Here is a 24,176-nt window from a genome sequence, read left to right as displayed (position 1 = left end):
AATATATATATATATGTATATATGTTGGTGAGCGCGTGGTACCAGATACCTCAGACTACCTATCAGCACCTTGTGGAATCAATGCCACGGTGGGTGCTAGCAGTTTTGAGGGCTAAAGGTGGTTCTACATGTTATTAGCAGGGTGGTCATAATGTAATGGCTCTTCGGTGTATGTTGAAAGCATGAACAATTACATCTAAATTCGAATAAATCATTTACTGTTATAATAACAGTATTGTATAATCATTTATTTTAATGAAACCAGATTTTCATTAAGGCCCACTTGAAAAACGAAATTATTTTTAAGATCCACTGTTATATTTTGTATAAACTTGAGTGATAAAATTAATAGAAACAGAGATTTATTGAAACAGGCCACGAATTTTAAGAATTCCCTGCTTAATCAAAAACCAGTTACAAAATAAACTATAAAGGTTGTTTTTCAAAGGCTCCGTCGTTATATGAAATGATGCTTTTTCGCGAATAATATGCTGTTCTTATAACAGCTGTGAGTTTGCAACTGTTACATATGGCTGTTAGGTCAAGTTTAGTCTATCAAAAACCAGCGTGCTTTACGTTTATTTTGAAAATGGTGCAGCGTCCATATGGGGAAAAACCACAGTTTTGTAAAAAAGAAAAGCGTTTGTGGTCAAATTTCTTAATACTCAAAAACTTACTCCAAGGCGTACCTGGGCTCATAAAAATTTGCAAAAACTAAGAATACGGCAGTGATTTTGATAATTTTCATCCAGGTGGGAAAATGTCAACAGATTAGCAATTTTTAAAAAAGTTTAATAACATTTAAGATATTTGAGTTATATGTCTGGTCTAAAGCTTAGATTCACGGCAAGATTATATATATAATTTAAAATTATCGCATTGCTTCAAGTGTAAGACACTTAAACCTCTTTTTCCTTGGTGACAGAGCTTCGAAAAACAGCGTTAAGCTTAGGTCGGATTATACAGCGTGATCCATTATTGATGCCTTATCGAACATGCATTTTGCTAAAAGTCAAGCCACGATGTCTAACGTTCATATACATAAAATTTGGCACAAAAAATGAATCCCAAAAAGTTCGTTAAAATTAAAGCAACCCATTAAAGAATTATGTTAAAATGAAAATAATTTTTAAAAAAGAAAAATTGAAAATAGATTTTGATATTCGGTTGTATAACCTTGAGTTAATATTGACTAAAAAATAAGCCATACATTTATCGAGTAAGGGATTCGGTGAGATTAAAAATTAAATAATGACGAAAATATTATGAAGAATATAATTTGGCTTGCCAATATAGCTTATGAAAAATAATTCATTAAATACCAGTCCAAAGTTGTCTTATAAACTAATAATATGTATCCCCTATTTCAACAGCTAAATTAATTAGTTTTAAGTTCTGAATAATAAACAAATAATATTATTAAAGCTTCTCTTAGAAAAGCTAAAGATTTGTATGGGAAAGTATACTCCCCCGCCCCACCCCCTTTTTTTCTTCCTTTTTTTTGCTCAGTAAAATGTGTGGCTATATTTCATTATATAGCATATATTGAAAAAAGCGATAAATATGTAAAAGATTTGTTCAAAGCATATACAAAATAGCTTACTTTATATTTAAATTCTTATAATTCCATGCATGGTTGTCAATAGTTCAGTAAGAAAGAAGTTTTCAGATCATTTCTAAATTTCTCCTGAAAACAAAATGTAATAATGATTAATGAAGAAAAATATCAAAACATTCACTTGTTTAAGATATATAACATAAGTTTATTCATTTTTCTCCTAAGTAAAATAAAAAGTAGAATACATATACTTCATAAACAATGAAAAAAAATTTATTATAACACGGTGAAATTACTAGACTATAAATAAAATCTGGTACTTATAATTCACAAAAATCTGGTAAATGTAAGATAGTGACATCTCTGGTAAAAAAAAGGCATAATCATGGTTTATAAAACCAAAATATGCAGCATTTAAACTATTCAATTGATAATTTTTTTCCCTTCATATGGTAATGGTTTGTCAGAAATTCTTGTTTCAAAAATTTTAGATCTTATATCTACTTATTTAGCAAAAAATACAAAACTGAAAAGTAAATTTAACCGAATAGATGGTTTTTATGCCATGCCTTAAGGTATCATGGTAAAATTACCAAATTTCATTACATATATTATAAAACCATGTTTTATTGTTCATTTTACCAAAATCATTACCAAAGCGTTTCCGTAAAAACTGTCGATCATTTTTGTGTTCCCGTAGAGCCAGAAACACTGTAAATTTTATCATATTCTGAAGGTTTAGACTATAAACTTTTTTTCAGTACGTCATTACCATTGAGAATAATATAAGTGCATAAAATAATCACACCGTTTTCTTTCTTCTTTTAGAACATCCGTAAGATTAAGCAATAATGTGAATAATATAACTTCCACAGAATTGGCTTCCTTCAAATCTTATTCATCATCTTATGATAAATTCTTAAGGACTAGGTTGTTAATTAAAAATTTCATTTAGAAAAACTCAATTCGAAAACAAATTTAGTATTTAATTTCAATAAAATATATTGCCATGAATAAAAAAAGTTAAAAGTATCAATTGGTTACTGAATATAGAAATTCTGAACAAGGAGGAAAGAAAATCATTGTGATGTCCGATCAGGACGTTCAAGACTGGAACTCAGATTGCAAATCCTGCAAACTTCCCAAAATCATTTATTTAAATTTTAACTTCTACCCTGATGCTTTACAAATAAGCTCCAAGAAACTAAAATACATGATCATTTCTTATCAGGAAAACGGATATTGCAATAGCACAATGATATTATAATAACAGATCAATATAATATTGTATAACTATACTATAACAATAATACAATATTACTATAACAACTGATATTGCTATAACAGCTTAAATAAATATCAATTATTTAAATATTTACTATAAGCCGCTTATTTTGCCTAGATTAAAAGATATTTTCAAACTGTGTCTTAAAACTTGAACATTCCTTGCATTCCACAGTATTTCTGATTAACAATTACATTTAGGATCCTATGAACTGTGCAGAGATGCAGAAGTGGCGAAAAACCGTATAATTCCCATTTGTCCGCATATTTGCTGAATATCGGCATGGTTTGATTTTTTCAGCAAATTGTCTTCACTTACTAGATTAAGGAGTTCTGCGGAACCTTAGGGCTTCGTCGCCGGGTCACAAGGGCTCCTAGGATTACGAGCTTTGAATACAATCAGCAAATTATTGATTTAATATTTTGGTTATTTTTATGAAAGTCAACAGTAAAGAAATATGCTTTCCTAATAACCACTCTCCAACTCATAAAAAGTTTTTGTTTCGTCTGAAAACCTTAATTGAAAGCAAAAAAAAATTGAAAATGATTGGATTTGTATTAAATGTTTGTAAAATATTTGGTTGCTATTCTTTAATTAATTTGCTCCTTATTGCTAATGATTATCTGGATTCCGATGAAAGAAGATCGACTATTTAGGATTCCATAGCCGAAAAAAGTTGGGAACGGCTGCATTAGACTATAAAAGGGTCTGTTCTGACCTAATTTTTACCAAAAAGACGACAAATTTTGATGGAATGTTCAGCTTCTGAACACATTAATGAGCATTATTAATTGCTGTCATGTTGAATATGGATGTAACCCAAATTAGCTTTAGTGTTCATTGTAATAATTAGAAAATTGCAATTAAAACAATTGAAGGAAACTAAACATGTACTTTTTTTTAAATTGAGTTTTTTCCCGTCTGTATCAGTTGTTTTCTAGGTCATCCTCAACCTAAATGCAAAATTTTAGAAGCATGCCGCTTTTTATCGCATAATTTTAAAAAATATTTCCTCATAATTAATAGGATCCTAATTAAATTTAAACTGCCTAAAGAAGCAACAAAAAAATATAAAAAGATTAAGAAAAAGCTTTGGTCCAAATAATTAGAAACTTCTTCTTATGGAATTGGAATTTATTCTAAATTTCTCCGAAGCCGGTAATTTAAAGGACAACTCTATTCAAAAAGAAACTCGTCTTTCTCTTTTATTAACCCACATTTCACAAGCTTTCTCTGAGGCAGGAAAACTCTTTGAGGTCATTTCATAGACTTTTACCGTTGACAATAAGAAAATAAGCTAGGAAATTACAGAAACATTCCTTTTGGCGCCAATGAAACAGCCAAGGCTTTCCGTTGATTTTATTCAGTGATGAAGCTTACTTACCGGTTAAACAGCATTGTGTATGAGGATAGATGGATAACTTTCAAATTGCTCTTCTATGAGACAAGGAACTTCATTAAAAAGGAGGGAAGGAAAAATGCTTAACCTATTTTATTGATGAATCTTTTTTTCGATATATCGCCAATCAACGATGAAAATGATATCAAAAGTGTGATGTTTATAGGTTTCTTTAAAAACCAATTAACAGTGCGATTTTTAACTCCAACGATTCTAAAATTTAGACTTTACTCTAGCTGCATTATAAATATTTTCATACCTTTTAAATCATCTTAAAAAGAATTATATAATATTTATTAAAATATTTATTAAACTACACTATGTACAATGTCAAGAGCATTCGGGTAAAAGAAAAAGGGGGTAACATTTCATCAATGCATGAAGCGTGTTCTTGAAACTTGATTCATAGAATAAAAAATTAGTTGCAGATTTAACAAAAAAAAAGATTTATTTAAATCGGATAGTGAACGGTTTTCTTTCCTATTATATAGAATTCACTGCTGAAATACCTACTCACAACATTTTATTTCTTTAATAAATGTCGTTGAACAGCTGAACCAATTTTGAGTTCACGACTACCAATGTTCATCTCTATAACCGTGCAATTTTGAACCCGGAAGACAAGGGAACTCCTGAATCAAGTATTGGGAGAAATTTGACTTCGTGTAGGACTTTTTGAGGGAACAAACCCACATCTGTGTTACATGGAGAGGAAAACCACGAAAATCTCCCATGGTTAGCCAGACATCAAGGGGACTCTAACCCATGATCCGTCTACCACTGAGGATATTTTAGGCTAGCACTGTGGTCGGTGCGAGCCAGATGCGGATTTCGTATAGACCAGCCATCCCTGGGATTCGAACCCGGGTCATCAAATTGGGAGGCGAGCGCTCTATTCCTTGAGCCACCGCAGTTCCTTCTCATAACATTGGTCAAATTCATTGATGCAATTTTTCTTCATAATTTGCAGTTTAGATTGGGTTCTCTCATTACATCTCATCACGATCCCCCCCCCAAGCCTAAAATATCCTGAATTTATAAAACAAGCTAATCACCTTAAAATATGAAAGAATACAAAATATCAATGGAACTACACTAAGTAAATAATCTAGCACATTTGAACAAACATAAAAAAAAGTTAGCATTATTCCATTAATGCATAAAGAATGTTTTTGAAACTAAATGTTGCAAGGAACGGTTAATGACGGTCGATATTCTGTTCTCAAGCATTTATTAATTCTTTTGGAAAGAAAAACCCCATATTCTGAGTTTTTGTCTGAATTCATTTTCAAGACTAAAACGACCGTAACGCAAGCTCCATTTAACATTCGATAATATTTTATTCAACAGCAGCAATAGAAGAAATGGAAAAACGACTTTTTTGTAAAATTACATACTAAGATAAATGCGTTCTGCTCTGTAAAATTTCTATATAATAACATAGTGGGTGTTTGATAGTTTTGTATGGATAGCTAATGTTTTCGTTTTATCATGAAATTCGTTCAATTGGTGTAAGGGTATTTTAGAGTAATTCTTAATATCAGACACTATGCAACCATTCTTAGTGATAATTATTTTATTTCATCAAATCCTAAATGGCACCTTAATGGTGTTAGAACGAAACACAAGGCTTTTTGGAGCTTTAAAAATCCTTCCAGTTGGAATTTAGAAAGAAGTTAAAAATTAAAATTATACTGGAAGAAAAATGAAAAACAAATTTTAAGAAAAGTTATCGTTTTCATTTGCGTGTCAAAGGCCAAGTCATACGGATAGAAACTTCGTATAATTTTTTACTTCTACATACTGTAGTAAATTGGATGTTATGTACCCGATTTTAAAACTTAAAATGGCGAGGTAGATAGCGGTAGTAGTGGATTTGGGACTTAAGTGGATTGAATTCCATATTAAATAGATGTTCTTGAAATTCAGTAATGTATAGAACTTCTAAGCACCGCTGACAACAAGTTATACAGAGTTATCAGAGGTCATCATCTTTTCAGATTGATAACTTATTAATGTGGAAGAAATAATAGCATTTTGTAACAAGCATATTACTTAATATAAAACACAATTTCGTGACTGCGCTTATATGCCTAATAGCAATATCTGATTTCATATAAAAATAGAATATTTTAGCAAACAAATAGCAAATTTAATAATAGCATTCATATATTTTAAAGAAGTCAACTGATATACAAAACAAAGAAAGACCATCTCTAGACTTTCAAAATCATCTTTAACTCTTTAATTTTTATCAGTTTTACAATATTGAACAGCTTTAAACCTGATTTAATGCGATGTTAAAAAAATTAACCTTTTTTTATATTCATAACGCCCTTGTTATGAATATAAAATATGTTGTCAAATAATATGATCAAAGAAACTATTCTTCTATCAAAATTTAAAACAAATATCGTGATTCTTAAAAATTTAAGAAATAATAGTAATTACATTCTGAGCATGTCTTGAAGATTTACTTTTCTAATAAAAAGCATCTTTCTTACTTTCCAGTTTCAAATAAACCAAACCTAACAGAAATTTGATTAGGCATTTGAGGTTAAGGTCACATTAGCCTTGGTGATTTGGGAATTACCTTACATTTTCTATTTGATAGGAAAAAAATCAGCCGCTTCAAGCAAAACCTGATCTACATGTTATATAAGATGAAAAAAGTGAAAGGTAAAAAAAATTGCTAAACTTTTATTCGAACAAGGGTTTTGATTACAAATAAGAAAAAAAATTGATAAAAATTTAGAACATTAATAAACAACTTGTACACAAACTTGGGAAATATGGAAAATAGCGTTTTTTCGCGCATGAAAATATTAATGTGTTAACTGCTTCTATCAACGTTTGCAGAATATTTTAAGTTACCGCATTAAATTTCTTGTTAAATTTATATTCTGTATTTATTATAAGACTAGTTCTAGTAATTACAAAATCAACATTTTACACCTCTCATGAACATAGTAAAATAATAAAAAATGCTATTTATCTCCCAATTACTTACAACTTCTTAATACAGTAAGTATTAATTTTACTTTTTTTGATTCCTTATTTTTATGATAAATTTTTCTTATTATTTAATATGGTTTAATTATGTTAATTAATTTAGCATGGCTTATTATCAGCAACTCCATTTTTGTGACAGTTACTTCGCTTTTAATCAAAGTCGAAGTACTATTACACTGTAAAAAATTCCGAATCAGATAACGGCAAAAAGTACCGGCACTCAGAGTAAAATCCCTGAATCACTCTAAATTAATATTAATGTGAAAATTACAGTACGGTGAAATTGGATTTTACGGACTACTTTATACTATAATTTTTTACTTGTAGATTTTGTTCTAATTGGGTTTAATATTAAAAAAAACACAACTACTTCCACTTAGTAGGAATAACATTTACCATGACGCAATACTAAATTCTATGCCAATATCCACATAAATGCCACTATCCACATAAATCAATTATTAATCAAAAATCGAATATCAATTACTTTTCTTTATAATGCAATAAAATCTGGCGAGCAGCTATTTAAACGATCAAACACTTCGTTTGTTTATTTGTGGCTTGAAGTTAGGCTCGCAGAAAATGCCGTTCATGGGTTAAATTTAGTAGGAATAACACAACCTGTGACGTAGGCTATAGTATACCCAATTATATCAATTGTAGAAAGAAATCGTTTGTCGTTTCAGCTTAAAATCGTAAGTTTGAAATTGTGTTTTTTAGTTCTAAAACGTGTGAACTCTTTTTTTTTATGTATAGATCTTAAAAATACATACTTTGAACAGTGCGCAAAATGAAAAGACAAAACCTTAATTATTTTTGATCTAATGATCGGATTATCACGTACAAAATCTTAAATTTAAATGTTCGAGGTTCTAACCTTAAATATTCTTATTTATTAGCATAGTCCATACTTTAAGTTACGAAATCAGGCATTCAAATGAGCTCATACTCTTATTAAGGGGAATATTCTTATATTCTCGAAGAACTGTCCAACCGATTCGTTTAAAGTTTTAGATTTTACAATTTAAAATAACGTAGATTGACTTGGCGAAAAAATTTGTATATCTTACAATTCAACATTTTTTCAACCATTAGTAAATTAAATAGTAAAAGAGCTATTTTTTACATGGAATATCTTGAAAAGTAGTAAGTTTTATAATTGTAAGCGAAATTCTCGTTTCATTAGTTGGCGAAATAAGCAAACAGTGAAATAAACGTTAAAAGGTGAAAAGTTTAGACGGCTCTCCTGGTTAAATTATCTTCCAAATTGAAAAAAAAACAATGTTAATTCGGAAAAAGTAGATTTTTGTGTCTGATTTCGGAAATTAAAATCTGCAGCTGTTCAAAACGTAAACACAAACGGTGAGGGGTTTGTTTTGTTTATTTTTGCAGGCAAGACAATGCCTACGTAAGATATTAAAATCCCATTCGTTCTAATATTTTTTAAAAAAGAAAAATTAAAAATATTACAAAAAAATTATTCGTGGAAAATTTCGCTTATACGCTTATTCTCGCTTATTTACTCGTGGAACTCCAAAAACACCTCAAAATTGTCATTTAATACCTTCATTCACTGATATCTGCGAAATTTAAAAACTTTGCTAAGACTAATGTGGAATAGTCAAATAAAACTAAAATATAAGATGTTTCTTCAAGAAAGATCTTAAATGCTTAAAACCTTCATATACGAAGCTCCTCATTTATTCCAATACTAGATTTAAAAACTCAGTTGCCTTTTCCAAACAAGGAAGTGAAAAGGAGCCTTTAAAAGTCTTAAATGTTCACATAGAGATGCAACTCATTAACAAAGGTAAATAAAATAAGCAGCATCATATTAACAAAGCTTCAAACAAATAATCTGTTTATAAACAAAATCATTTCATACATTTCAGTGAATACCAATTAATGTAACAAACTTCGTTTTTTTTATCAAATGTAAGTTATTTGTTTTTGTTATCAAATATACTATAGATTGTTCTTTTTATCAAATATATGTTTTTATCAAGTTTATTTTTATCAAATATAATCGTTTTATATCAAATATAAGTATAGAACATTAATTTGAGACTTTAAAAATTTCATGCACTGAGAAATGTCAGAGTAAGAACTAATACAATCAAAAATAGAATTATTTACATAATATGATCAACAGTTTAAATAAATAATGCGTTTAATGTACTATTGTTGTAGTATGTGTCGGAAATTGTTTAATGTAGCGTGTTCGTTTAAAAATTATGCTTCTTATGGAAGAGATATTCTATACATCGAAGAAAAAAAACACGTTTTTACCAAATCTATGCATACTTTCGAAGGTCAATACACAGGTTGAAGTTCAAATTTAGAGTATCTATACACACAAAAAAATAATAGAAACATAACTTAAATTTTATAAATTCGCCTATAGCAAACACTGTCTCTCATTTTCTCAACGACCTAAATTTGAAACGAATACGAAGACGACACGATATTTCGAAAAATAAATAAATAAAGGCCTTTCAGCATCATTTAAAATGATACCTCATCTCGTGCTATTTGTCTAGTGATACCATCACACAATCCGTTTTCCATCATTTCATAAATTCAGCCGCAGGGGAGGTCGACCTCTATTTTAAAAAGATGCCGCGTGTTCTAGTTCCGTTAGCTTCCGTCCACTGTTGACCTTTTTTTCCCTCTCAAACAATCGTTTGATAGAGAAATAAATTAACAAAAAGAATATTTAATGGAAACTCCCTTCGCTTAAGAAATAGAAAAGAAGCGTGACGTAACAAGCATTTAGTGGATTTTATGTGTGGAATAAAAAAAATACCTTAACATTGCATCAGGGCGTAGACAAGGACGATCGGGAAAGTATCGTTTGTTGTTTGGTTTTTATCGTCTGATTGTTATGGAGTAAATAGTTTGAGATTATAAACCTGGTTTTTATTTGTTTGTCTTACAGAAGAAAGAAACGATTATGTATCATTACAGTTTTTTAGGCTATTAATTATTTGAGGTAGAACTAATGATTGTAATTAATGTTCCCATGCGTATTGTAACAGTATGTATAGTTGGAAGTAAAAACTTGGAATCAAAATTTTTAATTGGCATCATCTTTATGCCAGTATACTAAAAAATTCAATGCATTTTTTTTTTAGATTTATTTAAAAGTTAATTCCAAGTTAGCATTCCGTCTTACCTCAACCTTCTGTCAACCTTCAGCCTTCAACCTTCAATATTTTCTGTCAATAAGACAAAACATGGTTTTTCCAAATGATCTACTATCAGTTTTATTCAGCATATTAGAATTTTCATGAAATGGATCCTTTATTAAATTTAATATAGCCCTTTAGTTAATGTTAGTTAATGCTATTATTAAATGCACACATCACTTTATCTGTAAGTATTTATGTAAGTTTTATGCACGTTTTATGTAACAATAAACTTAATGCAATCCATTTCAAATGCCGATAAATATTTTCTCGATTATGATACAAAGAAAAAAATGTTTTCTAGACATAACTGTTATCTGCAAATCGCGTACTCCATAACTCACAGCTTTCTTAAATTTAATTTTACGAACTTATCTTTTCGATTCATTTTATTTAAAAGGTCATAGAATTCCAAAGGTTTTTCATCCAGTAATATAATCTTTACATTAATATAACAATTAATCATTTTATGACTAAATGAAAAGCTTTGAGATTAGCTATTTTACTTATGAAAAATTGGAGATACTACAATTTTTGTTCGATGTAGAATGATAGTACAAATATTTATTTTTAAACTTTTTCGCAATCAAGACCCCTGTTTCATGTAGAAAGATTTCTGATTAGATCCCATTTATGATGTAGGTATTTGTCGTATGTTAAAAGCATAGATAAAAATGACATTTTAAAAACTGAGATTGAATAATCCTAAAATTATGAAATGAGAGAGTATATGGCAACACAAGAAAAATATTCCTTTGTATGATTATTTTTTCAGCAAATAATTAAGAGAAATTTTTATCGTTTTCATTTATTTCCACTAATATTTCTCTAAATCAATTAAATCATAGCGAATTGATCCAATTCTAAAATCCAGAACTTTATTCAAAGATTTTCCTGGAGAAATATTGTTAAGACAATAAATATTGTTCAGAACAGGCTTGTGAAGCTCGGAATAGAGTTAATTGTGAGAAAACTAAGACAAATTGTCGTGAAAGGGGTGGGGAGAGAAAGAAGAAACGATAAGTTCTTGGAAAGAAGAAACTAAGACGATCTTTAAACAAATTTTGAAATTTTGAATTTTGTCAAACGCGGAAGCTCTACAGATTAATTCAAAATGTTCTATAAATAAAAACTTCAACAAATATTCTATCAATGCAATAAAAATAATTCATTTGATTTGTCGTCACTAGATTTTTCTCTCTTAACTTAAAACGAATCCAACATTTGGGAAACAATTTTTAAATAAAGTTTTGGGATTTTGTTTCGCTAGCAGGTACAAAATATTCGAACGTTAATAAAATATAGCAACCATATTTTTTACGGAATTTTAACCCACAATTTGTTATTATTCACTTTTTAAACATTTAATGTCTTTAAATTAGCAAAAGAAATTTAAAAGTGAAATAAACACTTTCATTTGCAATGTAAAGAAATATTAACTTTTTGGTGAATTTTTGTCTAAAATATCATAAACTTTATTACTGCTTTTTAATAAAAACCATATTTGAAATACCTTTAGCAAAATAAAACAAATCAAATGCAATTTTAAAATTTGAAGAACTAGCTTAATCGTAGTAGTTATTCCTAGTTACAGTTGCTATGAATTTATTTTTTGTAACAAATGAAGTACCAATATCAATTTAAGACAGGATATCCTACAAAAAATAAAATTTAAAGTAAAATTAATTTTTTTACGGTAATTAGTACTATTCATCCTAGAGGCAAGAAGGAAGACTGGCTTCCTCTCATTTTTCCTGATTAGAGATCAGCTAGAGTTGCATCACTGTCTTTAACAACAAAATTTAACGATTGAAAAGTTTGATAATAGTCTAATGCACCATAACATCTACAATCATATAAAATATAAAACATGTCATTATTCCAAAAAAAATAATCTTAATCAGTTTAACTTTAAAGTAAATATTTATTTACCTGTCTTCGGTGACTGAATTTCAGGAAGAACTTTTATATCTTAAGCCTAAATTCACTTAAGATGAAAAAGCATCTTTCAAAATCTCTTCGCTAACAGAAGATGTTAAATTTAGCTTTATAATCCGCAAACAATGCATAATAAACTGATGCTTTTGAAGTACCCACTAAGTTCTGTTGAAACAAGAAATGAAAGAGTAATTCATGGAAACTATTTGGAGCAGCATTCAAATTCAGAACATACGGCAAGGTTTTGTTTACGAGTCGAAAGAAAAAGGTGTTAAGTTTCCACTTCCGAAGCGAGAACGCAATGGGAGTTTTTTAAAAACAAAAAATATAATATTTTTTACACGCAAATAGCTCATAAACCCCGTTATTTGGCCTACAAATGGTGATACAAGGTCAGGATTGGAGAATCTTATTTTGAGGGTTAGAAGTCGCCACCGGCAGCATTTAGATTGCTTGTAGAATTAATTGCTCAGTTGGTCAGCCTACATACTTTTCTTAACCCTTATTTTCATTTCGCGTCGTTATTTGATTAATTGTTCTATAAAAATTCATTGGTTTATATATGTTTAGAGGGAACACTAATGATATTTTTATTTTTGAAAAAAAGACTTATTCCTCTAATGGAATGCATAATGCACATGAAAAATAAAGTCATATACATTCTCTATTTAAAACTTAATCCATCGGATCTGAAGAAAAATTCCATTTGAAATATTAAACGTCAATTTTTATTAAATATTTAAGATTCTATCACATTAAAATTTAAACTAATTCTGAAAAAGAAAATTATAATTTTTCTCATTACCAACCAGACTGTCATTGAGCTGAACTCATAACAGAAAGGTCCTGGGTTCGAATCCCGGAAAGGCATGGATGTTCTTTCATTCTGTACTATCTGTCTCCTTACTGTGGGAGCACCGTTGGTTCACCTACGTAATATGGTGCCCTTGGAAGAGTGGCCAACAAATCTCCCCTACTAATACCTGAATAACAAATGTCAATGGGATGGGCATTGAGAAAAAATTTCTCATTGAATGTTTCATTACTATGCATGTTTTGTAAAATATATTTTCTTGTCGTCTTATAGTTCTATTTTCATTTGAATATTATTTTAATTTAGAAGTCCATTATCGATGCGTTTTTTTTTCTACTTGCAACATATTTATGTTGTACATAGTCAGCGACAGTACTGTTCTAATAAATTGAAAGGTCCTAACTCCTATTTCTTTGGAAATGCTAGTTTTTAGCATTTTTCTAATCGGCCTAAAAAAGTAAACTTCTTAATGAAACCCGAAAGCTCTTAATCCAATACTGTAATTAGTTATGTAAAAATTCATATTGACATAGATCATCATATAGAAATCTGTTTTCGTCATTTTCAGCGAAAAATTTTCTTAGAATTGCTTTTTATCTTACAGTCATTTAATATCCTTTTAAAACTTATTTGTATAGTTTTCTATGCCATCAAAGTATTCAGCTTCTTTTTTTTTTCTTGATGTATTATTGTTACTGTTTTCTTAATCATTAATGTAAAACTAAGAATTTAAAGAACTCACGGAAAATTCAGCACGAATTTCGACAATTAATAATGAAGCATTCGTGTACAAAAAAAATTGATAAGGGATTATTACACAGATTACACGCAGAAAAAAATTCTGATAAACTTGCCGTTCCGTATGGTAATGATTAGAGCCCGGATTTTGATTACCTAAAAAATCTCAATTAATGCCCTTAAAAAGTGCAAAAAATGCCCTTAAAAAGTGCAAAAAATGCCTTTAAAATGCGAAAATTGCGCTAAAAATGCCTTATGACATGATTTAAATGGAGGAAAAATATTGAACTAAAACAATGTTTTACTCTTTAAAATTATTATGAGTCGTTTCAAAAAATATAAAGCAATGCAATACTTGTTCTACGTTCATTAAAGTTTGAAAAATATGTTTTATATCCTAAAATAACAAAAAAAAGGAAAATATATTGACTCCAAAACATTTTCATTTTGTATAGAAACTTAAATGAATATAACAACTTCCATCTCATAATATTACTAAATATCAGAATTACAGTGGATTATTAAATTTTTTTTTAATATTTTGAAATGTAAACGAGCGTCTCTTGTCTGAAAGCAAATTTTTATACCAGGAGAAGCTTCTTTCAACGTCTACTGATGTTATTGGTGCGTACTTGAAAAGGACGGTCACACTTACTGACAATTCTTCTTCAATTTGAAAAGATGTTGCTTCACCTGTTAATATCCTAGAAATTTTCTTCATTGTTTGGAAGCCAGTGTAATAATAAAAAATTATAAAAAATAATAAAAATTGGAAAAAATTAACAAGAAATTTAAAAAATGCTTTAAAATGCAAAATACGCCCCAAAATTTAAAGAAAATGCCCTATAAATCTCAAAAAATGCTCTAAAGGACAAAAAATGTCCAAAAATGCACAAAAATGCAAATGTCATCAAAATCCGGGCCTTAGTAATGATATTTCAGGTTTAAAAAAAAATCGTAATTCTGGTTAATAAAACTACTGCATGAAGTCAGTGTTCAAGGCAGTTTCTCAGTGCAGGAAAACGTTTCCGCCTTAGACAAATTCTCATATCTTTCATATCTTCTTTAACCTTCGCGTTAACCATGTACATTTCGGCGTATACTATAACCTTATAGTAACCTAAATGTTATTTACTCTAAGGTTCCCGATGCACAATTTTCGTTCTTAAACGGCATTCTGCTTAATAAAGGGTCCATCTTAAGGAGAATTTATTGTTATTATTTCTACTTTATTGGGTATGTTTTGAACTAAATTTATAACATTTAATAAAACAAATTATTTAAATCTAAACTCATGTAATAAAACATGTAAGATATCTCTGCAGAGATATCTAAAAATGGCTAATTTAGTAACTCCTTCTAAATGTGTTAATTAACAGCTTGTATATCATTGATGTACAGTGAAACCTGTTTTTGTGCGGTCCTTTTTTATGCGAATTTTTTTTTGTGCGATTGGTTTTGTGCGATTTTATTTTTGTGCGATTGGTTTTGTGCGATTTTATTTTTGTGCGATTTTATTTTTGTGCGATTTTTTTTGTGCGATTTATTTTTATGCGGTTTATGAATCTTACAAGGGAAACTAGGGAAGTGTGACTCGCCAATTTTGAAATAAACTAGTGGGATGTATGCCTTATGAGGAATAATTTTAGGGGGCAACATTCGTTTCGGCCCATAGAAGATCCTGTGAGAGATAAAAAATATTTCAACATATAGAAAAATCGATATTTTATTACTTCAATGCAGACTATTAGTTATTGTAATTGTCTCATAATCCAATTAATTTGTAATTAATGGGATAATTAATTAATTTGCTAATTAATAAAGTAATCAGAAAATTAATTATTAATTAATTATTAATTAATTATACATTTTTTATTAATTAATTGTTAATTAATTAATTGATTTGCAATTTTATACTCAAATTAATTTGGAAAGTTTTTTGGAAAAAATAAATTTTAAAAGTTTGATGTCAATTGTTTTTTAAATTAACCTAACGGGTTTTTCTGAAAAACTACAGATATATAAAATTTTTGAAATCAATTTTGACAATAAATATGCATTATATAGTACGTGAATATACCACAAAACTAATTGGAGTATGAGACAATTACAATAACTAATAGTCTGCATTGAAATAATAAAATACCGATTTTTCTATATATTGAATTATTTTTTATCTCTCATAGGACCTTCTATGGGCCGAAACGAATGTTGCCCCCTAAAATTATTCCTCATAAGGCATGCATCCCACTAGTTTATTTCAAAATTAGCGAGTCACACTTCCCTAGTTTCCCTTGTTAGCGGCGTTAGCACCAGTTTAATGTTTCCTATCTATGTGCATATACATGTTGTGGACCGAACTCTAATTGCGTGGTTTCCTTGACAACGATGTATCTGGACTTCGCGATGCTCTGTTTATTTATTTTCATTAGTTCATTTATTATCAACTCCATTTTCTCTTCTGTTTAAAATTTATTCTATGCTAAACAAGTTGAAGTAAGTCAGTAAAAAATCGTCTGCTGTGTTAAAATTTATTTTGTAAATTCTCTTCTGCGCGTATCTCAAATACTATACACTTCGTATTCAGAGTTTTATACACGATTCATGCGATTAAGGATTCATTTTATAGTGAAATTAAAGATAAATAAATTAATTACTTTTGTTTCTATTTATATGTAGTTTTTATGATTTTTATTTAATTCTTTAATCATAAGTAAATTGGACAAGAAGAACCGGAATCTATTACAGCAGATAAAATATATGCAGAAATCCATATTTCGAAAATAGATACCAATGCGGAAAGACGCTTAAAATTCCAAAAAGAGCTGAGATCATGCATGTCTCACTATCGTGACGTTTACAAGCAATTGACCAGTCGACCGTCGTCACAAAAACTGATCACTGGTACCAAAAAACAAGTCAATTGAAATCCTATCTTCAAGCGACGAAAGCGATTTTCAACCAATTCATCACAAGAAGATGCACGTTTCGGTTTACGACGAATAGCAGCAAACTATTTAATGTATAATTTGAAAACTTCTCCATGTATATGTACAATGAAGAATTGAATATTCTTACAATTTCTTTAGGTCTAATTTAATTATTTAATTTAATTGAAAGCATTCTCTCATCTATTTCATGAATCATTGATGCATTTTCTGAGTCCGACTTTTTTTAGGCGGTCCCTATCCTTCGCATAAAAAAAGAGTTTTAGGTTGTATATCGTACAAAGTTGTTATAATATGTAAGAATTTATAAAATTTTCGAAATTTTTTTTGTACGATTTCTTTTATGCGGTCCCTATCCACCGCACAAAAAAAGGTTTTACTGTACTTTCCGTTGAACATTGGGTTTGTTTTTCATGATTATTGTTTCATAACAGTCGTTGAACAGCCGACCCAATTTTATGGATTTACGACTACTAATGTTCAACTCCGTAGCCTTGCAATTTTGAACCCAATCCAGAAGACAAGGAAACTCTTGGATCGAGTATAGTAGGAAATTTGTCTTCGTGGATGTAATTATTAAGTCTTAGTTTTTTGAACGAAACTTATGCTTTGATCTTCAACAAAGCCTTTTAATGTCTTCAAAACGGTAATAAAGTTTGGAGAAATGTTCTTTTCTTATGAGTAGAAAAATGTCTGTCCTGAAAGATTCAAAACTTTATGAGTCAAATGAAAGATCGTAAAATGATGAGGTTGGGAGAATAATGCTATAAGAAAATTAAAAAAACAATGGATGTCATACAAACAAAAATTCTTAAAAATTCATTAAAAAGTAAAATATGTGCAAATGGATAAATAGAATATCACAAGTTAAACTTAGAAAAAGAAGAAAGAAAAATCAACTTAATAATTCCACAAGAATATCGGGAAATAAAGAAGAATTACATAAAGTCGAACCAAAAAGTGAAACTAAGCAAGAATATCACATATTTAGAGTACTTTAAGGAAAGTATTTACCTCATTAACTTAAAGAGAACATTGCCAAACCAAAAAGAAGGAACCACATGCTATGAATGCCATAAATGCCGGCCAGGTGGCCGAGCGGTTAGCGTGCCTGACTGCGAAGCCAATGGCTGCGGGTTCGAATCCCGCTCTGGGCATGGATGTTTCTCTCTGTGCTGTCCTCTGTTGTGTGTGATGTGTGAATGTGGCCCACCCTATGAACGGGTTTGTGGCAGTGTGGCGTGGGTAATGTTGCTCGCCTCCGTGACTTAGGTTCACAGGTGCCCNAAAATCGAGTAGGGTACAGTGGGCCGAAGAAAAACTGAGCACGCTGAATAACATTTAATCTAATAGTCAAATCTTCATGTTCTAGTACTCATTCTTAATTATTCGAGAGGGTAACCTCAAATATGCTAATTAACTAGAGCAGACGATATTTTAAGTTATGAAATCAGACACAAACACGCACTTTCTCTGAATAAACATATCTTTTTTCAGACGGATTCAGATTTTTGACCCCCCAAAATCAGGGGATAATGTTTAACGAATCAAAAGTATCAAAACAATAAACTAACACCAAAAAGTTTTAAAAGCAACAATGCCTTCGTAATTATAAAAATGCAGTTGAATTCATAAGCAAATTTAATGAAGTTGAAAGAAGTTATTATGTCTGTCTGTTTTCGAATGTAAAGGTCATCCAGTCATATAAAAATATTTTTAAAAAAATGCTTTAAATGGCTCGAAATGGTTTTTTTCCCCTTCTTTACAATTCAATATAAAAAGTATAAAATGTTCTTTCTACCATTTTTATGATATAGGTTTATTAGCTTTTATTATCTTTTTAAACACAGATCATAGAATATTATCCTGATAAAGGTTGTCTACACATATTATTAAAATATGAAACGTAATTTACAAAACTTGATAGATTTTGGATTTCTACAACAATTTATTGTGTAATATTGAAAGCTAACTATTGTATTTATCATATTTGATTGAGAAGTTTTCCTATTTAATCATAGAAAACAACAGCTTTATATGAAATCTGTATGGAAATAACGACATTGAAGTTAGTAGGATTAATATATTTTAGCTTTCAGAGAAGCATAAGATCTTATTTTTAGCAAAACTCATGTTGTAATTATTAAGTCTTAGTTTTTTGAACGAAGCTTATGCTTTGATCTTCAACAGAGCCTTTTAATGTCTTCTAAACGGTAATAAAGTTTGGAGAAATGTTCTTTTTTTAGGAATAAAAAAGTGTCTGTTCTGAAAGGTTCAGAACTTTATGAGTCAAATGAAAGATCGTAAAATGATGGGTTTGGGAGAATAATGCTATAAGAAAATTAAAAAAACAATGAATATCATACAAACAAAAATTCTTAAAAATCCATTAAAAAAATAAAATATGTGCAAATGAATAAATAGAATATCACAAGTTAAACTTAGAAAAAGAAAAAAGAAAAATAAACTTAATAATCCAGTAAAAATATCGGAAAATAGCGAAGAATAACATGAAGTCGAACCAAAAAGTGAAACTAAGCAAGAATATCACATATTTAAAGAACTTTAAGGAAAGAATTCACCTCACTAATTTAAAGAAAACATCACCCAAACCGAAAATAAAAAGCCACATGCTATGAATGTGATAATTAGAAATTGAATATTGCATACTAGAATTCATTTATTCAAACTTATTTTAAAACTAAAGGACTTGTATGTCAGTTATAAGCGACGTTTTTTCAAAATGTAGCATTTTTACACAATTATTAACAATATTAAAATTCCTTGCTAAATAACAGCACAAAAACACATAAATATTTTATTGCCTGCATTGAAATCGTGGTGTTTCTCAAAAATTGCTCTAAAAAAATACCTCACCTCTTAAGAAATTTAAATATTGATTGTAGCTTAGCATTATATTGCCCTAAGCCGATTAAATTTAAAGGTGATATCAAAATTTCAGTAGTCTTAGATAAAATATATCCGATTCCCAAGATTTTAAATATACATTTTGACTTGAAAAATTTTATCATCAAATATTTAAAAATGAATAAATAAATAAGTAAAAATAAACATTTGAATAATAAAAAGTTCTTGTTAATTTCAAATACACTAATAAAAACGTAACTTTAAATTTGATTATTTTAATTATTTTTTTAATTTTTAAGAACGTATTGCTCGTGCCCGTTATTGGTAGAAATATCACTGAGTATCATTTGGACATTTTAGTATTTAGCTCACTAATGCTTGATTAGTGTACAGTCAAATTAAACACGACCTAAATTCATATGAAATCACAACACTCTGCATTAAAAAAGTTCGCTTTTCTTTTTTATTATTATGTGATTTCATTGAAAAGCATAAAGCAAATAAATAAAATTCCATATTCATTCATTACTAAGTTTAAATGTTAAATATTTTATCAATTGAAATTATCTCTAGCTGTTACTTACCGGTTCAGTGACTGTAATAACGGACAACCAAATTTAGTATAAAATAACAAAGAAAACTATTCTTTTGCGAATTAAATAAATAACCTAAGATTTATTAAGATGTAGATTTTTAAAACGAGTGCATGAAGCCTGTAGCACACTTAGACCAAAGAGAACATCCAAATTAAAGAAGCGAATATTGCGTAAAGATGAGTGCTTTTTTACTTATCATTTTCATCAACAGAATAAATTTTGTTGTAGATAAGTGTTTTCTTTATATCGTTTGCATCTCCAAAATAAATTTGTAAAAGAATAGATTTAATATCGTAAGATGGCAATGGCTATTCATGAGCATCGATCCATGAATCAATGATGGATCGTCAAATCTTTCTGGCCAGAAGAGTTCATCAACTTTTTTGTATGAATAGCAGCATTCGATCGTACAGATAAGAATAGAAAATTGCTTGTTCTTTATTCCATTGTATCGGTCTCATAACAAAGAACAAAAAGCAATAGAGGAAGTGCAAACATAAGATTTTTAAGACCGATTATTTTTAACACTGAACGGCTTAATCCGTTATGAATTTTAAAGAATATTTATAGTTTTCTAACGCACTTGCGTTATGCTGTGTTAAGCGATGCGTCAGAAAATTGCTTTAACAGTAAGAGAATTTAATTTTAGTATCGAAATAGGAGTATTTTAAGAATTAAATATGTGAATAAGTCATAAGAGAAATAAACAATTATGTTTACATATAGCAGGCAAATATATCTTTTCCTGTTAAAACTAATGATTTCTGTAAACGTACTATTCTTATTTTGTATTAAAAAATAATTTTTAAAATGAAAAAAAAAAAAGAAAAAACATAGAACGTCTAGAGTAACAACTATAGACCGACAATACGTAGTCCACTACAATTCAGGAAATTTTTACAACTCGTTTTTTTTTTCCAATTCATTTGTGTTTAATTGAAAAAGTAATTGTTTTAATACAAAACGTACGAAATATTTTAAAAACGGGTCACATAGTTTATGAAATATTTGAATTCATAAGAAACATAACCAATCATCTCCCGATGCGACTGCGACGTGTGTCTTTGAGTAATTTAAATTTAAGCAAACGAAATTTAATATAGTACTAAAGAACATTTACTTTTTATAGTTTTTCACATCGACTTTTTAAAAAATGGTACTTTTTATTATTCATTTAAATTTTGTTTATAATTTTAAAATCTATGTTTAATTTTACCTAGGAAATAGTTTCAGCATTCATATTTTACTATGAAAATTTGTATGTTATTCGTTAATTTAATTGCATCTATAAAAAAATTTGATCATGTTATTTTAACAACTCTTCTATATAGAATTATAAATTTTGACTCCCTTATACCTTTTTCGCAAAACATTAAAAAAAAACTTCAATTGTTTTCTTTCTTTTTAAAAAAGCATTAAACTTTTTTTAATCCAACTATTGCTCTTAGTGTACACCTATTTAAAAATTCTGTTTAAATTACCTAGGAAATTAATACTACTATTTCAATTTGATGGCAACGATAAACTGTTTAAAAAAAATTTGTTTTAATATTTGATATTTCTTGCCATCTCTGATTAGAACTAATATTTCAATTTTATTTAACCCACGAAGAAAAAAATTTTCATTGTTCACTACTTTTGGAATACACTTAATCATACATCCTACAGATATTTCTTGAGTACCAAACGAAAAACTGCTCTTTCTTTGCTTAAAACATTGAATATAATTCTAAATTACGAAAAACAATGCTATGTTTATTTATTGTTATTACCAATAAATTAATAAAGTAATTAATGAATTTTCAAACGAAATTTTTAGTGCATTTTTTTTAAATATCAAAATGCGATTTGAAATTTACTTCAAAATGGAAAACGTATCGCAGACGTATCAAAATGGAAAACGTATCGTATGGATTTGATTTACGCTAGACCAAAACCAAACAAAGTGCCAAACGAAAAACTGCGATCAGACATTCTTTCTTTGCATAAAACAATGAATATAATTCTCAATTTTGAAAAACAAAATTGCTATGCTCATTTATTGTTATTACCAATGAATTAATAAAATAATTAATTAATTAATTTTGGAGAATTATTTAATTCAATAATTATTTATTTTATAATTATTTAATAAAAATTATTCTTACATTTTTCCTTAAAAAAATATCAAAATGCCATTTGAAGCTTACTTAAAAATGGAAAATGTATCGCAATTTGGATTTGATTTACGCAAGACTCACTCTTTCAAAGGATCCAAAATTAATTTATCTTGCTTAGTCTTGAACTTTTTAAAACAAAACACAGTTCTTTTTATAATAGTTTTTCATTATAAAATTAAAACCAGTATATTCATGTTAAAAAGGTAAATTTTATGGTTATACGTTTAGGTCCAATCACGAGTGTTGCAGTCATGTAGGAATTTCCTTTATTAAAAAGCGGTAATACAGATACGTTTATGCCAAGTAAAAATTTTATCTACCTTCCCCTTTAACATTGAAGCAACACTTTGTTTTGAAATCAGATCCCTATATTATGTGAGTAAATTAATATTAGAAACAAAACTATCTTCTTTAAGGAAAAAAACATTTAGAAAAGTGAAACACTTCTGCTATCAATTTTTTTCCTTCCTTTTTTGGAAAAGAACGTCCCAATAAAAGGACTCTAGACATTAAATGGGTTAAGTAGAAAAATGTAAATAGAGAACCCATATATTAAAAGTAGATAAACTGTAAAAACATTAAATTCTTCTAACAAATATTAAAAAGAAATCATCATAAAAATACTTGCAATGCTTACTTCAAACTACTCCAATATACGAATAATCTTTAAAATTTATAATGCATGATATAGACTGCGTAATTATCATAATTTTAAAAAAGATTTTAATTAAAAAATTATTTTATTGCAAATTATTTTCATTGTTATTTACTTCCTCTTATAAAATATTGTGCAATTTACAAATAAATGAAACAAATTGTGAACTGCATTTACTTTTACTTTTTTACTCTATCGATGAAAAAGGATTTATGCATAACATTCATGTCATTTACATAGCCTATTAATCCATTTGTAGCCAATATTTGTAATGTAATTTCAATTATAAGCAAAGTGACTCCTTAGGCGGGTCAAAAGTTAGAATTGAAGTAAAACAATTAATGTTTATTATACAAATTCAGATAACTTGTCAATATTAATAAACTGCCTAAATGTCAAACCTGATAACAAGTGCGAACGAAGAAACGAAAATATTCCAGCATCTTCCCCGCAATGCAACTCAAAAAAAAAAAAAAATGCACGCAGGAAAAGCTACTATACGGACTCTTTCGCGAAAGGACTGCTCGAAAGAACGTTATAGTAAGTGCAAACAATTTTTGCAAGTTTTTTTAAAATTAGCTTGCTAATTTAGCACAAATTACAAACTATTTTAGAAAAATAATTTGTTAGTTAAAGATTATATTAATTGTCTTATTTTCATTCTATAGCGGAAGTTTAAATATTAAAATTCGAAACTTTTGTTATTGATTTGAAAATACGCTACAAACAGAATTGTTTATCAAAAAAAAATAATAATAAATAAATAAAATATGTCCTTTTACATCATTTAAAAACGCACTTTTTACACAATTATTTGCCTACTCCTCCCCTCATAGGCGAGGGGGGGGGGAATTTTTTGCTTTCAGAAACGGCTAAAGTTTTATGTGTATATGCATATTTATTTCTTATATGTGTGTATATTAATATATAAATGTATGTATTAAACTTAAAATAGACTAATCGTTTTATTAAAACAAAAAGTGCGCCCCCTCTCACTTCGCTTATCACCCCCCCCCCC

The 24,176-nt window shown here is 28.7% G+C and overlaps 1 protein-coding gene across 2 annotated transcripts in view; it reads right to left on the bottom strand.

The window, feature by feature from the left end:
• The window catches only part of LOC107439637 (uncharacterized), a 38,933-nt gene that overhangs the window by 13,968 nt on the left and 789 nt on the right, over positions 1-24,176 (bottom strand). Inside the window, exons 1-2 of one of the 2 annotated variants that reach the window (XM_016052303.3) lie at positions 12,375-12,547; positions 1,604-1,687 (exon numbers count right to left, since the gene is read on the bottom strand). The gene's annotated coding sequence lies outside the window, so the exon portion shown is untranslated. Of the gene's footprint in view, positions 1-1,603; positions 1,688-12,374; positions 12,548-24,176 lie in introns of those variants that run through there. The other variant, XM_016052302.3, reaches the window with a different exon arrangement.

Source organism: Parasteatoda tepidariorum, chromosome 4 (genome assembly GCF_043381705.1).
Source record: "Parasteatoda tepidariorum isolate YZ-2023 chromosome 4, CAS_Ptep_4.0, whole genome shotgun sequence".
NCBI lineage: Eukaryota > Metazoa > Arthropoda > Arachnida > Araneae > Theridiidae > Parasteatoda > Parasteatoda tepidariorum.
This window is presented reverse-complemented; position numbering and strand designations above follow the sequence as displayed.